The following is a 6,000-nucleotide window of genomic DNA, read 5'->3' as shown; positions in this document are numbered from 1 at the left end:
GATCCATAAGATTTAATACAGTTCATATCTCACCGCCTCCTCGCTGTCCTCTTCATCTTCATCATCAACAGTAAGACTCAATTCAAGAGAATCTTCAACCAACTTCTGTCTTGCCACCACTCCAGCTATTACATCAACATAATAACAACTATCACTTGCCCTTAGATAAGTCATGACCTTGAATACATTGAATACTACTTCATCACCGTCTACTCTTAACCGTAATTCTCCCTTTTGCACATCTATCAAAGCTTGCCCAATTGCTAAAACTGGTCTCCCCAAAATAATTGGGACATTTTTATCCTCCTCCATGTCAAGAACAATGAAATCCCCTGGAAAAATAAACTTATCCACTTTCATCAACACATCTTCTATAATACCTCTTGGGTGCTTAATTGATCGATCTGCCAACTGTAATGTCTTTGTTGTGGGCCTTGCTTCTCCCAACCCAAGTCTGCAGAATACTGACAATGGCATTGAATTTATACTTGCCCCCAGATCACACAATGCATGCTTGCATTCAAACTTCCCAATGGGGCACGGTATAGTAAAACTGTTAGGATCTCTTAACTTTTGTGGGAGCTTTCTTTAAAGAATGTCACTACACTCTTCAATCAATGCTATAGTTTCTTTATCCACCATCTTCCTCTTATTAGACAAGATCTCCTTCATAAAATTGACATAGCTAGGCATGTTTTCTAGTGCTTCAACGAAAGGTATGTTAATATGTAGCTTCTTGAACACCTTCAAAAACTTCTCAAACTGTTTATCTAGATTCTACTTACGGAGCCTCTGTGTATATAGAATCTTGGTCCATTTTGTGATTGATAAAAGCCAGGTGGAGGTTGCTGATAAGATTCTTGGGGCTGAGGGAAAGGCTAGTTGTTTTGTGGAGGTTGTTACTGTTGCTGGGTTTGAGGATAGCGTTGTTGTGTGGCTTGGTTATTCTTCCAAGAAATTTTTGGATGGTTCTTCCAACCATGGTTGTATGACATTGAAATGGATTGTTGGCTGGCCTTCAAAAATTCTCTACTGCTTGCACTTCTTCCATGGGCATGTTATTCATATCTAGGGCATGGCACTGATTTAGTGGATGAGCACTCTCACATACTTCACATATATTCTATACTGCATGGCTTGAGACGGAAGATTGCTATGTTTCATTAAAGCCACCACTTGAGTTGTAAGCATGGAAATAACATCAAATTCAATCATACTAACTACCTTCTTTGTTTGTTCCCTCTCATTAGGAAACTAGTACTTGTTCATAGGCATCTCTTCCAGTAATTCATATTACTCATTAGAACTCTTGCTCATGAACGCACCCCCTACTGCTGCATCAACTATTGTACGAGTAGTACCATTTAACCCATTGTAAAAATTGTGAAACAGGACTCACTTCTCTAAACCATGATGAGGGCACTTTCTTAACAACTCTTTAAATCTCTCCCATGATTCAAACAATAATTCCCTTTCCTCTTGGAAAAAATTATTAATTTCTCCTCTCAACTTTGCAGCTTTTCTTGGAGGGAAAAACTTTGCAAGAAATTTCTAGGCTAGTTCCTCCCATGTTGTAATAAAATTGGCTTGCAGCGAAATTAACCAACACTTTACAGTCTCTCAGGGAAAAAGGGAATAATTTCCATCTAATCGCATCATCACTCACCCCATTCATCTTAAAAGTTGCACACAGCTCCAGGAAATTGGCTATGTGCAAATTAGGATCTTCAGTAGGCAACCCCCCAAATTGAATGGTACACTACACCATTTGTAATAATGTCGGCTTGATCTCAAAGCTATTAGCGGCAACTGTGGGGTGTTTGATGCATGAATACACTCCCGTGACAGTGGGAAGCATATAATCTCTAAGCATCCATGGTCCTTGTTCCATATGGACCTCTACTACAATAAGAATATTATTAGCAACATGGTTCGATGCATTCCTCTGATTTTTTTCCATATCAAACACCAAAATTTTCTTAATCTTTCGATTTTATTTACAAATTCTCTCAATTTCAAGATCTACCGGTACCAGTTCCTTTTGTCTGCTTCGTCACATTTACCAATGTTTCTTGAAAGCATAATATTACGACACAAACCGAATTAGAATGATAAATAGAAAAACCAAGTTAGAATAAAAATCAACTATGTTGTTATTAATAATACAATCCTCAGCAACGACGCCAAAAAACTTGTTGTGAAAATTATGTACGCAAGTATACGCAATCGTAACAAGTAATAAAATAGTAAGTAGAGTATCATTCCTACGAGGAGTGTTACTAATTACCAAGAATCGATCTTTATTTCTAATTGATTTGTCGAATAATGAATATATACAGTTACTAAACTAAACAAAATAAAACAATAAACCAAAACAATAGAGAACTCAAAACTAAAATATTAATTCAATGGAATAAGAATTAGGGTTATTAACTTCATTAACTATCCACCTATGCCTCTCTAATGTGGATTTAAGAATTCCTATCTCTATTATGATAGCGGATTACACTTGTAAATTATATTCTTACTAGGACTTATAACTTTCTACAATAAGTAAATCTCCTACATCTCTATGGTAAATTAACATATCACAGGCATTAAACACGTAATCCCTAAGCTACACAAATCATACAGGTACTCTAATCCAATAAAAATCTATGATTATTTGACTATAGCATATTTATCCTTCACTTCTCAAATCTTAGGTTAAAATCATATAAATCATGAAATTAGTTGCCAATTAATTACAAGCATTAAACAGAAGACAAATAACTCACAATATTGATAGGAAATTCATAAAAATTTCATTTGATAGTCATAAGGTTTCAGGAAGAATCCATTAACACCCTAAATAAGAAATTAGTTTGTTGACGCTGAGAACTCGTCAACTAAGTTGAGTTGGAAAAAATTGTCAAGTAAAGATAGTCAATAAAAAAGCTGTAGAAATTTAAGTAATAACTCAAGAACAATGACAGAACAACAATGGAGAAATCAATCTTTCATTCACTCTCAAGCACTTGCTACAGTAAATTTTCCAACCCCCTTTCAGGTGGAGTTAGAGTTCATTTTATAGTAGGCTCTAATGGCCCTGGGTACATGGTGGTCCAGGAGACCAAGTGGTACATAAGTACCTTGTTAGGATTGTGGTTCCAGAGGTTGTGGTCGTGCATCCAGTACACGGGCAGGCGTCAGGAAGATGTCTCCACTACTTGTCCGTACCCATGTCAAAGGAGTGGTGGCAGACGTAGTGGTGCAGGTGGTAGTGGTGTCGACTCTGACTCCTGGCCGTGGACGTACGGGCTATAACTCCTATCCCAGCATTCCCACTCCCCCACTGGTACGGGTGTCCGTATTTCGACATACAAGGTCTTAAGGGTCGTACCCAGTATGAGATCATACAAGTACGTTCCATTCGACTCATACCCGGGCACCTAAGGTATAGGGAACGGGACACTTGGCGTGCGTAAAGGTGGTGTCATGAGGCGAGGCTCTCGGGTCCTTGACACGAGATGCCTGAAGCTCCCCGAGGTCACCTACGTGCATAAGTGATAGGCATGGGGCCTTGACAGATTGGTGCGAGGTGAGATGACTTCCTCGCGAGCCCCTTGATGGCGAGGCTCCTTTGACGTGTGGCCTCATTCGCGAGGCCAGCTGGTGCTTCGGGCGTGGCTGCGCGAGGCCAAGGGCTTGTTGGGGCATGAGGCCACCTGGTGTTTCGGGCGTGGCTGCGCGAGGCCGAGGGCCTGCCGGGGCGCGAGGCCACCTGGTGCTTCGAGCGTGGCTATGCGAGGCCGAGGGCCTGCTGGTGCGCGAGGCCACCTGGTGCTTCGGGCGTGGCTGCGCGAGGCCGAGGGCCTGCTGGGGCGCGAGGCCACCTGGTGCTTCGGGTGTGGCTGCGCGAGGCCGAGGGAAACTTTGAGGCTAAGTCTTGGTCTAGGAAGTATTTTCCCTAAGGTAAACTTTCACTAATCTAGGCTTTTGTAAAGTTTTAAGCATAGAGTTTCAAATAGCTAATTGACTATGTTGTTGGGGGAAGTTGGTTAGGGTTTTTGAAAGGTTTTGAAGGAGTCAAAGCTTATAGGAAGGTCCAAACCTTAAGCAAGAACACCAAAGAGGTAAAAAGTTTACTTTTGATGATTTTGTTGTAGGGTTTTTAGTTTTAAGCATTATTTTGTATATTTAATGCTTGAGGTTTCTTGTTGGTGATGTAATAAGGTTATGGTAGTTGTTTAATAATTTTTATGATGCTTGTGTATTGATTTTTGAAAATGGGAACCAAAACCCCCAAGGGTTTTGTAGGATACCCTAAAACAAAACATGTTTTGAGCTGTGACTTCCAAGGGGTCAAGCAGCCACTGTATATTGGTTTTGTAAAATTTAATTGTACTGTGATGTTTTTGAGATTGAGTACATAAAATTGAGTTTTTGAAACACAAAAAAATGTTTAGAAATGAGTAAGTTATGCTATTTCAAAGTTTAGGTAAAAAACTGTTTTTTCGTATTCTTATTTTCGGAACCAAGTTTGCACAGCCACTGTATAGGGAAAATGAACCCAGTTTTTTCTAAAATTTTGTGGACATATTACTGGCATAACCTATTATTCCACTGTAAAATTTGGTAAGAAAATATTGAACGGTTTGAAAGTTATTAACTGTCAAAGTTTGGAAAAAATAAGGGCTTGAAAATAATGTCATTTTTACCTCATTGTTGGAAAATGATTTCACCAATCAAAAATGCTCATTTTGACCTAAGATTTTCAAAGACCTAAATGCCATAACAAAAATGGAATTGGGAAATTTTGGTAACAATTGGGTAAGTAAATTTCAAGTTATGAACTAACGAAGTATGTAGTTAAAAATGTGAAAAATAGGTTTTTCACACTTAGTGTAAAAATGAGATTTTTGAACATAAGGTAAAAAGTAAAATTTTGCTTATTTCAAGATATAAATTGGTAAGTCTTGAAATCATATTTTCACTAAAATTACCCCTTTGAGTTTAAATGAATTATTTTTATTAAAGAGTTTTTATTCTTTTTAAAAATAAGAGATTTAATTTATTAATAGTTAATAAATTAAAAGAGGGTTTAAAACCTTATATTTTGAGAAAATAATTAAATGAATTATTTTTCTAGTAAGTAAAAATTGATTAATTGCTTTTGGAAAATTAATTAGTCAAGATGAGAAATTTATAACGGTTTTCCTAATTAAGACAAATTAGGCAATTTTCTTAAATCGGTTTTTAGATATTAAAAACCTTAAGAAAACAAAAAGGAAAATTTAAAGAGTTTATTTTCTTTAAAAATAATTAAGGAATTTATTTGTATTTTCTGGATATAATACCGGCTAAAATCTTACATATTTTAACCGACTAGTCGAAAGTGCGGGTTAATAGCGATACCTTGAAAGAGTAAGATTTTTAGCGGGTTGTGGGGAAATACCATTGTGATACCCGAGCCTAGGTATCGAGACCTTAGGATAGGTCTCCCCGAGACTTAGGGTTTAGTCTCGAATATTTTGTATGACTTTCCTTAATAGGTTTAAAACCAAATAAGGATTATAAATCCTTACAAATGACTTTTATTAAAATGACCAAACTGCCCAAAATAATAATAATGAATTATTAGTGCCATAATTAATCCGAGTATACTGCATGGATAACTACAGTATTGGCTAAGCGTAACTGGACTGAACGTTGGAGGGTGAAAACCTGCTGAGCGCTAAGGACTCCAAGTAAGTCAACTTGTATTGTATGGCTGCAACATGAAATGATTATTGTCTTGTATGTTAGTATAGGGATACATGCACATATATAGGCTGTCATAGAAAGTTGCTTAGAGACGTTAGTCTAGTGAGTGCTGATTTAGAAAATATGAACGGTAGAAGTCCGTCATATCCTAGACAGTTGATCCCCGTCACACTGCTTGATTTTATTTATGTCCGGTTCATTACCGCGACGAGTGGCCATGAGATGAGGATAAGCTGGTTAAACCTAGGGGCACCA

General features: G+C 37.6%; 1 non-coding gene across 1 annotated transcript; it reads left to right on the top strand.

The window, feature by feature from the left end:
• The first annotated feature begins 1,405 nt into the window (after window positions 1-1,405).
• Window positions 1,406-1,512, top strand: LOC133781028 (small nucleolar RNA R71). Its single transcript, XR_009869826.1, has one exon. It is a non-coding gene; the product is annotated as a small nucleolar RNA R71 (small nucleolar RNA).
• The last annotated feature ends 4,488 nt before the right edge of the window (window positions 1,513-6,000 follow it).

The sequence above is a fragment of the Humulus lupulus genome, chromosome 5, assembly GCF_963169125.1.
Source record: "Humulus lupulus chromosome 5, drHumLupu1.1, whole genome shotgun sequence".
NCBI classification, from domain to species: Eukaryota; Viridiplantae; Streptophyta; class Magnoliopsida; order Rosales; family Cannabaceae; genus Humulus; species Humulus lupulus.
Note: the sequence above shows the minus strand (reverse complement) of the source record. Positions and strands in the feature narration are given on the sequence as shown.